Source organism: Crotalus tigris, unplaced genomic scaffold (genome assembly GCF_016545835.1).
Source record: "Crotalus tigris isolate CLP2741 ecotype Arizona unplaced genomic scaffold, ASM1654583v1 scf7180000023635.1308423, whole genome shotgun sequence".
In the NCBI taxonomy this organism is placed as follows: Eukaryota; Metazoa; Chordata; class Lepidosauria; order Squamata; family Viperidae; genus Crotalus; species Crotalus tigris.
In genome coordinates this window covers 385,137-400,418 of record NW_024100092.1, presented here as the reverse complement: position 1 = coordinate 400,418, position 15,282 = coordinate 385,137, and the positions used below count along the sequence as shown (strand labels likewise).

The 15,282-nt window shown below is 37.5% G+C and overlaps 1 long non-coding RNA gene across 1 annotated transcript in view; it reads right to left on the bottom strand.

The window, feature by feature from the left end:
- Positions 1 to 6,734: 6,734 nt before the first annotated feature.
- The window catches only part of LOC120297549, a 40,094-nt gene continuing 31,546 nt past the window's right edge, over positions 6,735 to 15,282 (bottom strand). The window contains exons 2-4 of the long non-coding RNA XR_005553836.1: positions 13,944 to 14,048; positions 8,185 to 8,269; positions 6,735 to 7,298 (exon numbers count right to left, since the gene is read on the bottom strand). This is a non-coding gene — a long non-coding RNA (uncharacterized LOC120297549). The remainder of the gene's footprint in view (positions 7,299 to 8,184; positions 8,270 to 13,943; positions 14,049 to 15,282) is intronic.

Here is a 15,282-nt window from a genome sequence, read left to right as displayed (position 1 = left end):
AAGTATTAGTACCACTTTATAAAATCCTAGTGAGACCACACCTGGAATACTGCAACCAATTTTGGTCACTATACTACAAAAAAGATGTTGAGATCTTGGAAAAAGTTCAGAGAAGAGCAAGCAAGATGATTCAAGGCCTGGAGACTAAAACATATGAAGAAGGGCTGCAGGACTTGGGTTTGGCTAGTCTAAAGAAAAGAAGAAGTAGGGGTGACATGATAGCAGCATTCCAGTATTTGAGGGGCTGCCACAAAGAAGAGGGGGTCAAATTATTCCCCAAAGCACCAGATGGCAGGACAAGAAACAATGGTTGGAAATCATTTGATCAAAGAGAGAAGCAACCTGGAATTAAGGAGAAACTTCCTAACAGTGAGGAAAATTAACCAGTGGAACAGCTTGCCTTCAGAAATTGTGGGCGCTCCATCACTGGAGATGGTATAGGTTCTCTTGCTCGAGCAGGGGGCTGGACTAAAAGACCTCTAAGGTCCCTTCCAGTTCTATTCTATTCTATTCTATTCTATTCTATTCTATTCTATTCTATTCTATTCTATTCTATTCTATTCTATTCTATTCTAAACAGTCACTAAATGAATGGTTGTAGGTTGAGGACTACCTGCATAGCTTTTAAATTTTTAATTGCTTTTTTATTTAACTTTTTACTCTTTGTAAGCCACCCAGAGTTGCCTTACTGCAGAGCTGGGCAGCATATAAATCTAATAAATCAAGTAATACATATTTTTCTAAATAATGAAATAAGTGCCTGCAGAATAACTACAAAGTTAGTAATAGTTCTCCATAAACACAGAGTAATAAATTATCAGGCTATCCTGGATCTTTACTAAGAAATTACTTTTGCTCTTTTCTCACTAGTAAAGCTTGCAATTGCAACAAACCTATGGAGCTGGTTTTGAAAACAGTGAAAGCAGAATGGTAGTATTTACAGATATGTAGAGTTGCAGAAGAAGGTGTATTGGGTTTCTCCAGAGCATCCTACTTTGAGTGCATGCTTTTATTGCTTCCCTTTCTAAAGGCCAGAGTTTGCCCATTGTCCTGCCAAAACGTTTCTTCTAAAAAGATTGACATGTCATGAGCACGCCCCTCTTAAAAATGTTTTGCTCTCCTTTCACGTGGGAATAGTGAAATGACTGGAGCATTCACATGAGATTTTTCTTCTTCTTCTGGATTTTAAGGTATTTCTGTCCGGGATCTTGTAATATGGGCTAAAGTTTTAGTGATCCATGCTGAGAAACCTTGCGATGCTGGCTAAACCCCCCTCCCCATCCCACTAAAGGCTGTAGCCTGTGTGGCAAATAACTGAGAGGCAGATGGGCTCCCTCTTTTGTTTGGCTCAGAAAATAAGGAAGTGTTGAGCCTTTTCCTTCTCTATGACCAAGGGAAGGTAATTCTACTTTCCAATTAAAGTGATGCTTTTCTTGTTCGCCTCCTGGGAGTAAAAGGTTCTCATGATAATATCAGTGTGACAGGCTCTGAACAGAGCGATGGTGTGCCTCCTAACAGCTCCAGCCCATCCCTCGCCTCACGATACCCTTCCAGTTGCTTTTCCCTTTGTCAGATTTGTGATACCTTGTTATTCGAATGGGTTTCTATTGGCAAAAGAGGTTGACTATCCACTTGCAGATATTGTCCGATCGACTCTCAACCTGGACGTCTCCCTGCCCTAATTTACCCTAGATACAATTATCGTTGTCTCTTCTACCTAATGAGACTGTTCTAGCAAAAGGGTGAAAGGTGTTAGACAGAATCAGATCTCCTCTTTCCTTTCCCTCTCTGTAGAGCGAGGAAGCATTTTATAATTTCTCCCCCTTTCTCCTCATTAGAGGAACAATGTGCAATGACAGCCGCTTCTTCCAAAAATGTCTTTGGGAACATAGTGTTATTAGTCAAAATACTGGAGACTGCATGGTCTGGACAGGTTCTCATTTTAGGCCCACCCACTGTAATTTGGTGCCACCTGAGAGACAAGAACATCATTTATTAAGGAGCCTTAGTTTTTCTGTCTGCCATCTTTGCAGAATAAGATCTCAATCTTCTACTTGTTAAAGAAAGATACAAATAACATCTTGGCGAGAACTGTGAGCATATCTCAGATCTAGGTTTGCAGGTGAGTAACTTAAAGAGAGCAGCAAGATTATGACTGAAATAAGGGGAGCCTAAGACAGTTAGATATGCTAGAAATATCATAAGGAGTGCAATAGCTCGGTTGTTAAAGATGCATCATGTGAAGGGGTGAGTTCCTGTTATTTACCCCAGCTCCTGCCCACCTAGCAGTTTGACAGCATGTAAATGCAAGTAGATAAATAGGTACCACTTCAGTGGGAAAGTAACAGCCTTACCTGCACCTCGGCATATAGACATGCTGGCCACATGACCACAGAAATGTCTTTGGACAACACTGGCTCTCTTGGCTAAGAAACAGAGATGAGCACCTGCCTTCTAGAATCTGAAATGACTGGACGGGGGGGACTCTACAAAGAATATAATTCAAGTGGCAACAAAATATCTTATTTTTTTCTCACATTCTAATAGCCTTGTTACACCTTAGATTTCCACCCTTCAGGATATTCCCTTTCCTTCCTTTCCCACAACCCAAATTTCCATTTCTCTTCTCCAGTGAATCTTGGCTACTTTAGTTCTGACAGTTCTAGAATGCTCATGATTTGTATTTCTAAGAAGTAAAGGATATTTAGAGCTTGTAGCATTTCTTTCTCCCTACAGATAGTCCTCAATGTATGACCGTGACCATAATAGACACTGTTCATCATGACTGTAAGATGTAACAGTCATAAAATGGATTGGTCACTTGATTTTATGACCTTTTTTGCAGTGGTTGTTAAGTGAATCACCAGAGTCGTTAAATGAATTTGTGGTTGTTGGTTTTCTATGGGGACGATTTTGCCCAAAACCAGAATTGCTGGCTTTGGATAAAACTATAGTAAAGTGCAGTCACATGACTGCAGGACACTACAAACAGCAATACATGCCAAGCACATGAAGTTCAGTTCTGTGACAGTGCAGGGGGCTGTCACAGATGGAAAGTTGACTCCAAGTCATAACTATTCCCAAGGTAGGTCCATTGTAACATCGAACATTCAGCTAAGCATATGTCGAGGATTACCTGTATAAATTCATTTTATGAGTTGTTTTGGATATTTTTTTCCATTTTGTAAGGCTTTTCTGATGTTTAGAAATACCTCCCAGAGCGCCATCTCCCACCTGCACCCCTGACCATAATATTTCCAACTGTAGTTTCTTTGTTACTCCATTTCTGTTGGCGCTTTATCTAATGTGTTGGTAGAAGAGATAATGATGATAAAAATGTTTGTATATTCAGCTTGCCTGTTGTATGTCTATTACCATCAGCATTTGTGTGGTTTATTTTTGTTGCGGCCTTTGGCCTAGTAAGATATAATGACTACCGTATATGTCTTCATAAAACTGCGGTTTTATTTATAACAGTTGCTTTTCAGTAAATAAGCTTTCGAGTCAATAAGTGAGCACTGTTTTCGCTGGGGCAAGCAGATATCTCAGGATGGAGAACTAGCAGGTAACTAGCCAAAATATAATTGACCAAAGCTTTTCACTGAACAATTTAATTCAAGGAAGGGGGACAAGCTTGGATTCCTGAGAAGTTAATGTATATCATTTATTCTCTGGATAGAAATAAAATATGAGCATTGTACAGCGAGCTAAAACATTTCTTTCACACAACAGATGTTTCTGCCTGTTGCCAATATTTCCTGAAAAAAACATATTTGCAAACAGCACAAAGAGATCTCCCCAAAATTAACCTAGTCTATAAGTGACAAGTATGGGTAGAACCTGGAAAGGTTTAAATAAAGTACAAAATAATAAAGATTTCTATTGGCTTTCAAGAAGTTTTGTTTGTTTTATTTCAGTGAAACACTTGAAATTATTACTTTGTTTTAAGAGACTCATTCAGGGGAGATTGTGTCTGTTATTCAAGATTGTCCGTTAAATCTGAAATTAGGTAATCATGGTGAGTACGACATTGGGGTAATGTATTCTTTAAGCAAATGATTCAAATTGTGCGTTATTATGTCACTTTGGCGATGAGGCCATTATACAAATATCGCTATTCACACCATTTGTGCCAGTTTATGTCATTATACAAATTACGGAAATTGAGGCAAAGTGCTGTAATTTTCATCATGTGCTTAATGCCAACATTGTGTAGTTTAGGTTATTCATAGTGAGATTTTGATAATTTGAATGCAACGTTTGTTTTATAAATCTGGGAAAATAAAATTCTTCCTGTCTGATTCTATGCTGCAATTTTCCCTTGATGGAATACAAGAAGATTTTTGCTTTAAGAAATACCTCCTCCTCCTCCTCCTCCTCCTCCTCCTCCTCCTCCTCCTCCTCCTCCTCCTCCTCCTCCTCCTCCTCCTCATTACTATTTCTATTTCTATTTCTATTACTATTTGGCTTGAAATGTTACACTGCTTATCCGAGTAGCTTCTTCAGTCTGAACCAGAGTGAAGAAGCTTTTTGGATAAACAACAAAATGTTTCAAATAAAAAAAGAAAAGAACTCCAGTTGCTGTGATTCATCTTCCAGGCAACTCTATCTGGATGACTGAGAATCTTGATTGACATATTGCCACACACTTAGGGGAAGAAACCCAGAGGTCGGGTCGGGTATATGAAAAAGCAGCATGCCTATTATTGGTCATTTTAAAAAAATGAAAATAAAACCAGATAAATACTCTATTCTTACATACTCACAGAATAATTTTATGAAGCTTTACTCTTGGTTGGAAACTCCAAGTATGCTTTCCCACTAAAAATACTACCTATTTCTATTTTGTCTGCAGTTGCAGGAGTGGGGTGGGGAGATAGATAAGACTGGTACTTAGAAAGGAAAACTTTATAGGAGAAAGAATTTGAAAAAAAAATCCCTTAGGAGTCTTGGGGCTTTTTGCTGCTGCTTTAGCCCGAAAATAGCAGTGGTCAATACTAAGTGCACTTTTTAACATTGCCACTTAATTCCTAACATCAAGAATTGGTAGCTCTTCTTTCATTGCTCCCTTGGCCTTCCAAAATCACGTTTCCAAAATCTGATGGCCAAAGGCTGCAATTAAGCCAGCCTTGTTTCCATCGTTTTTGAACTAAAATAACAGCAGGACTAGGAGACTCCTTTAAGTTTTGATCAATTGTTTTGTTTTAAAAACTTCAGAGACTCAACAAATTTCAGCAAAAAACATCAATTTCTTGTCTTCACCCAAGAGGTTGCCAAAATGGAGGAAAGATTGCCTTCTTCCCAGCAAAAATGCATTGTTTTTCTGGGGTCATCTTATTTTATCCAAGAGAAGGTGCCGATATTGTGAAGGCAAATCCAACAGTTTGATTATGTATTATTATATTATATTATTATATTACCATAATGAAGGAATGCAATACAAGTCAAACTGGCTAGTTCCAAATTGTAATTATTACATAGAGTAGTTAAGTTGTCATTAAATTAACTGTGGTTATTCTCTGAAAGAATGCACACCTAGAAATATAAATGCATTTCTCTTTGGATCTGCTAAATTAGTATATCAACAGTTTTCACTTCTTTGTAACATTTGAATATTGCAAGGAAACATACTGTATGCTATTATGTTGTAATGCCTTTAAATATTTTCAAATGTCCATAAAGTTTGGATGTCACTTGCTCAAAACATCCAGTTATTGAATCCTCTTTATGTCCACTGGACTCTGTAAAACATTTCCACACTTGTGAAGAATTGCATGATTAGTCAGATTTTATTAGTCTTATAATCAGGAAAATAGATATGGAATTATAGATGAGGAGAGCTTTTTTTAGTGCAGTACTATAACTACTCAGAAGTAGGTTTTATTAACTTGAGTGGAACTTAAGAGATTCTATAGGCTTTGAACCAAAAAGCAAGCAAATCAATAGCTATTCCTAGTTGAAGCAATTATTTTAGGATTAGGTCAGATAGGTGTATTTACTATGGAGTAATCCACATAAATGAAGTTACCATTACTGACAGATAAATCTGTCACATTAAAAGCAGGACATGGACTAGGGTTTTACACTTTGATTTGACTTGTTACTCCGACTTTGGTGTAGGTGGACCGATGGTGTCATGTTCTCTGCATTTTTCTTGGAAAGGTGAAGATCAAAAGATACACCCCAGTATAAAAAAGATGTTGGGACTCTAAAAACAGTGCAGAGAAGAGCAACAAAGATAATTAGGGGACTGGAGGCTAAAACATATGAAGAACTATTGCAAGAATTGTGTATGTCTAGTCTAATGAAAAGAAGAATTAAGGGTGACATGATAATTGTTTTCCAATATTTGAGGGGCTCCTATAAAGACAAGGGGGTCAAAATATTTTCCAAAGCAGATGAGAAACAATGGATGAAAATTAACCAAGGAGAGAAGCAACCTAGAACTAAGGAGGAATTTCCTAACAGTGAGAGCAATCAACCAATGGAACAATCTGCCTTCAGAAGCTGTGGGTGCTCCATCACTAGAGGCTTTCAAAAAGAGACTGGGCAATCATTTATCTGAAATGGTATATTTTCTCTTGTTTGAGCGGGAGTTGGACTAGAAGACCTCCAAGGTCCCTTGCAACTCTATTCTATGTTTTATGTTCTAGAGCTGGGCAAAATCCTGTGAAGGCAGCTAGCCACCAGATGCTGGAAGCTCATAAGCAGGATCTGAACATAGATAGCCTTCTTAATATCTTGCACTGAAATATGCACGCAAATACCACCTCTCCTCCCTAGATATAAACCCAGGTTCTGTGCATTATAAGAGTTTTTATAAGGAACGAGTTGGTACTATTTTCTTTCCTTAAGTAAAATTCTTAATTACTGAGAAATGTGCAGGAGTTAAATGACATTATTGTCTTGCAGCGCATTCATTAAACCAAGCCATCTCATGTGAAATATCACAGGGAGTTCTTTGTCCATTAATCAAGGCTGTACACTGGATCAATCTTATTTAGAGTATTATTGGTCCTGGGCAATAAGAACTCTCCCCACTAAGATTGATTCACAAGCACTTCACTTTTTTTTCAACACTTCCAAAAGATTTATTGTTCTACTGTTTTTTCCCTGCTTTGTTACAATTTCTTTCTCACTTCCCCCTCCGACTTTGGGGTAGGTGGACCGATGGTGCTGTATTCCCTGTGTTTCCTTCTCAGAAGGGTGAAGAGCAAAAGATCATTTTGACCTTTACAAGCACAATGTTTTGATTTGTTGGCCGTCACATCTTTTTCTGCTCTACAGTTGTCAACAGCCTGTGGAAACAGTGGAATGAGATTCAGTCAGTCATTAATTATCAGTGACACAAACACACCTGTGCAGCCCAATACAAATAAGCTCCATGAACATTTTGGATCCTTCATTATTCTTTCATGACCACAGCCAAACAAGAATGATAAAGCACTTCCTATTCCATTCATAAGTGCCAAGGCATAGGCCATAATGGTCTACAAATGCAATCATTTAGGTTACAATCCCCATCCCCCCCAAAAAAACGTGTGTGTGAACATGCACTATTATTTTCAGCCCAAATCAATCCATTGCGGAATGAAGAACCTTTCACTGGATGTTGTGGGCCACAATCTACCACACTGATCCTATGTGTAATGTAAGATAGAAGCATTTCAACTTCCTGGTTGAAGGCTGGGAGCAGTGAGTGATCCAAGGACAGCCAAGCATTAGACCCTATGTCTCTCTATTCCTAGTGTAGCACCTTAATCACTACATTCCATCTCTCTCTCTCTCTCTCTCTCTCTCTCTCTCTCTCTCTCTCTCTCTCTCTGTGTGCATGCATATAAATGCATTGAATTTGACTGAATTCTAAAATTCAAGGGCTGTCACATGATAATGTGGCTTTATAAAGCAGGATCTTTTCAACATGATCAGAATTAATTTGGTATGAACATTTGACTTCACAACTTCATGTTAACCCCCTCCCCCATTTCTTTTAGGATTTATTTTTCTATAAAAAATAGTTTGAGGGGAAAAAAGGAGTTGAGGATGTAGCCTTTAATCATCAGGCTTGAAATTTCAGAAGCTTTCCAGTCATGTTGGTCTGAGACAACAGTTGCACATTCAATTAAACTTTGATTTTCCTAGTCATTGAAGACAGATTTTATAGCAGAATTGATCAAATTGTACCGTAGTTTATGGCATTTACTGAAATGTTGCCTCTTCAATTTACTGGACCTTTATTAATAATTGAAGCTCTCCCTCTTTGTTAAACCTGTTAAAATAAAGTTGCATTGTGTTACTTATTTATTCTGCCCGTTTTTTTTAAAAAAGTATAAAAACTTTCCTTTCTTTAAAAAATTGAGAAGCATGGAAATTTACCTGCAAAATCTGTACCCCTTCTTACATAACTTTCTTTTTAAAAAAAAAAATAACCAAAGTAAATTTTCACAATGTCTTTCTGCTCTTGGGGGAAATAATCTTTCAATTCTGTATTTCAAAAGGTTTTTTGCATGGTTCTTGCACCTTTTCCCCATGTTTGCCTGACATTTGGGAGATTTTTCTCCAAAAGGAGAAAATTCACTGTTAAACTAATAGTCACTTTTGGGGTTTAGTAGAAGCAAAAATAATTTAAAGAAGTTTACTGCATGCCTACAACTGCTGAATTCCCTTGGATGGCAGTCAATGCCTGTATATTTTATCCCATTCTTTCTGATTTTTTTTTTAAATACAGTTTTTATTTATCTCCATAGTTGGTGAATAGGAGAAATGGTGTTTGGGATTTGCAAATATTGCTTTTGACTCAGACTTGAAGTTGAAGCTCTAATTCAGGCGTCATGCCGAAACCGTGCCCACCCCATTGCCGGTAATGGGAAAAAAGTCCCGATACGTTGTGTGACATCACGTGACGTCACGCGACGTTACATGACGTCGTGAGTTTGGCATGCCTATAGCAAGTAGAAGTAACAATTTGCATGGTCAGAAACAAAATACTGAAGTTGATGGCCAGCTGTTTTTTTCACCAAATATACTTTTTGGTCCTATCTTCAAATTATGAGCAAATATGACTTGCATTTTGGAAGGGCTTCTGATGTTAAAAAGGCAATGCAATTGTAGGCCTTATTAATAGAAGGATAGAAACGAGAGCATGTGAAGTGTTAATTTCACCTTATAATACCTTAGTGAGACCATACCTGGAAAATTGTATCCAGGTTTGGTCGCACTCTGGAAAGAGTGCAGAGAAGAGCCAACAAAGATGATTTGGGGGGGGGAATGCTAAACTATACGAAGAATGGTTGCAGGGATTGGGTTTGTCTAGTCTGGTGAAAAGAAGGACTAGGGGTGACATGATAGGTTTGAATACTTGAGAGATTGCCATAAAGAAGAAGGGGTCAACTTATTTTCCAAAGCACCTGTACATAGGACAAGAAGCAATGGATAGAAACTAATCAGGAAGAGAAGCAACCCAGAACTAAGGAGAAATTTCCTGACAGTGAGAACAATGGCTTGTCTTCAGAAATTGTGGGTGCTCCATCACTGGAGATTTTTAAGAAGAGATTGGACAACCATTTGTCTGGAATAGTACAGGGTCTCCTGCTTATGCAGATGGTTGGACTAGCAGATCTTGAAGGTCCCTTCCAACTCTGTTATTCTGTTATATACACAAAATTGTTTTTTATACACTAAATCATCAATGGCAATTATCTATGATGTTTATGGAGCATCACTACTGGAGAAAGATGACTTTAAATCCTGCTTATGAATTTCCAAAAAGCACTTGCATCTCTGAGAAATTGGTTGTTGCACCTGATGTGTTTTCAGGATTAGCCATCCAGATATTTTAGAGAAGGGGCTAAGATGTCCTGATGCAATAGGTGTCTAGCATTTCAGCAGAACCTTTCATACATGTTCAGATAAGAAGTCACTTCCTCACTTGACTTGTTTCAGTTGTACTGGGTTTTAATTCCTCTAATGCACAGCCAACTGAGTCATTTGGAACCAATCTCAATACTGTATAACTGAAGAGCGCTGGAGTGAGATAGTTAGCTGATGGCAGTATTATTTCTACTACTTAAAGTTAGGACTTAATATTCTAATCTTTAGCTGCCTCTGGCATGCTTAAATATTGCAAACTGTTTCTTTGTGCCTATTATCAAATCAGCCAGTCTTATAATGGAGCCAGATGGCTCTTCCTTTGATTGGAATGAAATCACACCACTTAGTACATTTGAAAATTCTTACACAGGGTGTATGGGACAATCATCCACCCTGTTTTTTAACAACAACAGCAACAGCACTTAATTTTCTTCATTTTTGTATGTGGTTTATTTGATTTTTGGAAAGGAAGGGAAGCGAAAGGGAAGGGAAAGGAGAAAAGAAGGGGAGGGAAAGGAGAAAGGAAGGAGAGGGAAAGGAAAGGAGAAAGGAAGGGAAGCAAAACAAGTACAGGAGAACTGATGCTGGGAGGAAAGACAGCAAAAGAAAACAAACATTAGCTTAATGCTAAAAGAGATATCTTTTTAACTCATTTCAGAGGTACAAAAGAAACTTCCTTGAAATGTCTTTATATATGCAGACAAAAATGAGTGCAAACTCTACCTTTAATTACTTGAAGGTTTGTGTAGGAGTAATTATAAAGAAAAAGAAAAAGAAAGCAGGTACCATAATATTCAAATAAGTCTAATTTGTGATTCAGTATTTGGTAACTGGAATAGGTTAGGTTAGTTTAAAAGCCAAAACAGCAGTCTTCTTTCAGGAAAACAAGAAACATTTCCCACTGGTTTGATAAGCATTCATTTGTCATCTTCACTGTGACTTAAAATCATTTTAAAATCTCAGAAAGGCTTTGAAAATTGTGAAAACAATTGGAATCTAATTCTGGTGGATTGCATGGTACTTAATATTTTCAACATTCTCACTGGAAATCTAATGAAGAAAAAGTAATATATGCTTTACAGAATTAAAGTTTAAAGGTCCCCGCTACAAACTGCTAGCTTCTCTGTCTTTCATTTCATGTACTTATGCAAATATTTATGGCTCTTTTTAAAAGAACACGAGCAGGGGAAATGTAGCTTAGCTTGATGCCAAATTTTCAGAAATGCATATACTTTGATCATAAAGGGAATAATCCCAAAACTATTTTATTTCCAACTGTGTGAAAATTTGGATGTTGACCTGAACAAGCTTGGATAATGGTTATTAACATAGTCAATATGAGTAAATATACATGAGCAATTTGATAGGGTCTCAACTTTCAATGTCTCCTCTATTGTTACACATATTTTTTTTCAAACTTTTTTCTAGCTATAATATTAATTACAACTTTTCCATAACGTTTTGCTTTTAGTATTACAATAATTCTGCATATTTCAGATCAGTAGTTTTATTATTCTGTTAGTCTCAACAATCATTTATTTTGCTTATATATATTGCATCATACTTTACTATATTAATTTTTACCCCACAAATTTTTAAACTTTAACTTATCATTTTGGTCGTTAGTGTTAGTGTTTATAGCTTATTTTACTTTAATCAGTTGTGACTCTTAGTTTTGCTGGTCAGTGACCAAAATAAAATGACTGATTGACTGATTGGCCATTGGGATTTTCCTTGTTCATTAAATTCACATTTTCTATGAACATTCACGGGGCAAGAGAAGTCATGGAGCTGGTGTAGGGAGCCTCACAAGATCCTATTCTAGGAATATCCCATATCTAGTCCAATGTCAATACTCTGAAATTATATGAGGGGATCCCTGCCAGATCAAACCAAAGCAAGGTCTGATCCAGGATTTTATGTGCTCTTATGGCCAGCCAACAAAACGGGGAGGCAAAAGATCTCTGTTGCTCTTTAGCAACCAACTGCCTATAATCCTGGAGATGGTATCAATCTATCGAAAGCAGAAACATTGACAGCCTTGTCCAGTCCCCTTTGAATCATATAATCTAGGGGATTTCAAAACATCTGATGGCAGTTCACAGATTCTATTTATTCAGTTTTGAATTTTGTGTTATTTTTTTCATAGCCCCCTCCTCATTTGAATTAATTTAATTCCCAGCATAAGGAAAAATGGACAAGGTTTTTCTATTTGTGTATACATATACAGACACATATCTGTGTCCCCAAAGATGCTTTTTCACGAGGCAATTGGACTTTCTTGTTTTTCTCTTTGAAAACGTTTCGCTTCTCATCCAAGAAGCTTCTTCAGCTCTGACTGGATGGTGGAGAATGGAAGGATTTATATTCCTTGCAGACAGTTGGTCATTTGCATTCTTTTAAAGAGTCATTGAGGCCACTTGGGAGTTTGTCTGTGTCCTCAGGGTCATCTGAGCAATGCAAATGAGTGTGGGGCCTTCTTGGAACTGTTGAAAGGAGTGTGTTGTATATCCAGTCGTCTCCAAGGAATATAAATCCTTCCATTCTCCACCATCCAGTCAGAGCTGAAGAAGCTTCTTGGATGAGAAGCAAAACGTCTTCAAAGAAAAAACAAGAAAGTCCAGTTGCCTCGTGAAAAAGCATCTTTGGGACACCTATGCCCTGGATGACTGAGAATCTCCATAGATATACTGTATGTCTGTGTGTTTTAATGTACTGAATGAATAGCTAAAGTCTGCTGCCCTAATTGTTGAATTACTTTTTAGTCTTTCAACACACCTGTTTTAAAAGAGATATGAAAGTTAAGGGAAAACCATTGCCTGGAAATGAAAACAATTGAATTGGGTTTCTTGGTTGTTCCCATTTGAACATTTGAGTTCTTGCCATGAATGCCCTTCTGAACACTATGGCATTCAAATATAGACGGGAGGCTGAATAATGTGCTGCATAGCAGTACTATTCAGTTTTGTCAACGGTGACCCCAAAGTCAAGAGAATGACTTGAGTTAGGGGAACAGCTAGATGCTTTCCTTTGTGTAACCTGGATGCCAAATTTAAAGATAAAAGTGAGGGTCTTTTCTGTGGTACAAAAGAAATGCAATGAAGCACTGGATAGGCATTGGATATGTCTGGAAACCAACTGGTAAGAGGACTGTGATCATTGGTGCTTATATGATGCTTCTCTGTCTAGAAAAATCATATGGTTGAAGTAAAGTAAATAGCTTGAGAATGAGTGAAAAAAAATTGGTTCAACAAAGCTTCTCTTCCTTATTACCAGTGGTGGGATTCAGCCAGTTTGCACCAGTTTGGCCCGAACAGTAGCTAATTTTTTGTTGCCCAGGCCCAGAATGGACTTCTGGAAATGGCATCCACACAGAGAACCTGTTGTTCATATATTTGAATCCCACCACTGCTTATTACTACATGTCTAATTTACCATAAGTATATTTGCATTAAAACCCAAATCAGTCAGTGTGCATATTCCACTCCCAAATAATCCATATTCTATGCAAAAAAATGTTCTGTACAAAATTTGCCATGTACAAATTTTCTCTAATTTTCCATAATTTTTACAGCAGCCTTTGTTTTGGGAAAGAAAAGGATCTATGCAGGATACCTAGACTACACCTCCAGCTTCTGACAATGTGAGGTTGTATCCACGCTGACTTTGGGATAAATCTCACCCAATATATTACTAAACATGGGTTGGTTGGTATGCTACATTTATGCTAACTCAGTAACTGCTGTCCTTATCTTCTAAACAATACCGTTTACCTATGGTTGAAGTTTTCCTACAATTACATTGTCCCTCACTGCAAAAAATAGGTCTCCTTTCATCTCAAGCTAGAAAAAAAAATCAGCAATTACTAATACTTTATTATATTTTGAGAGACAAATGCACACTTATTGTGACTACCTCTTCTACTAATTGTATCGTCCAAGGTGGCAATTTATTCTTACATGTCTAGTTCTTGGAGAAATTTCAAAAAAATATAGGAGTTGTCAGCACATAAGAATCACACACATTCGTGCTGCACTTCAGCCATTCATAATGACACCAAAATGTGCACTCACTTGTTTGGCATTAATTTAATGTCCCACTTAACTTCTATCAGATGCAAATAGCTGCCTCATCCGTTTAAGAGTTTCCGAGTGTGCATATAATGAAGTGCTCTGTACCTGTCAAGGAAGCAGAATTCATAACTGAAATCAGGAATGGATGAGGAAATTTACTGTCTTTCTTGCCAAAGAAAATGGAAACCTCCAAGCTGGCAGTGTCAAATTTATAACTCGGGTTGGCTTTCTTTTGCAAGCTTTTTGCTCCTCTTACTCTTAGCACTAAGAGGGTGCTTGTGGATGAATATCTCCATAGATATACTGTATGTCTCTGTGTTTTAATGTACTGAATGAATACCTAAAGTCTGCTGCCCTAATTAGTAATAGTAGTAAAGTTGGAAGGGACCTTGGAGGTCATCTAGTCCAACCCCCTGCTCAGGCAGGAAACCCTACACCATTTCAGACAAATGGCTGTCCAGTCTCTTCTTAAAAACTTCCAGTGTTGGAGCATTTACTGCTTCTGGAGGCAGGTTGTTCCACTGATTAATTGTTCTCACTGTCAGGAAGTTTCTCCTTAGTTCTAGGTTGCTTCTCTCCTTGATTAGTTTCCACCCGTTGCTTCTTGTCCTGCCTTCAGGTGCTTTGGAAAATAGCTTAATTCCCTCTTCTTTATGGCAGCCCCTGAGATATTGGAATACTGCTATCATGTCCCCCCTTGTCCTTCTCTTCGTTAAACTAGACATACCCAATTCTAGCAACCGTTCCTTATATGTTTTAGCCTCCAGTCCCCTAATCATCTTTGTTGAGTTACTTTTTAGTTTTTCAACCCACCTGTTTTAAAAGAGATGTGAAAGTTAAGGGGAAACCATTGGCTGGAAATGAAAACAATTGAGTTGGGTTTGAACATTTGAGTTCTTGCCATGAATGACCTTTTGAACTCTATGGCGTTCAAATATAGACGGGAGGCTGAATAATGTGCTGCATAGCACATTTGAATATAAATGTTTCAATCCATTTCTAAAAACAAAATTAGCATGTGACAACTATTATTATCATACACTAATTAAAGTAAAATAATTTAGGCACCCCACCTCTGGTATTTAAGTTGATTTTACATCTTGTGTTTCCTTTAAAAAAAAAAACCACTGTTTAATTTTAAACAGTGTTCTATTTATGATCAGACTCCCTGGAGAAAGATTTTTATGAGCATAAATGAAGATAATGACGATCATTAGTCACTGCCATTAGGATAAAGCATTAGATCTTTTATGCCATTCATAACAGGCCATGACATGAGAGTAAAAATATGACTTCCCATCATGGGTGCCTGCTTATTGACTGCAGTTGGTTGCTATTT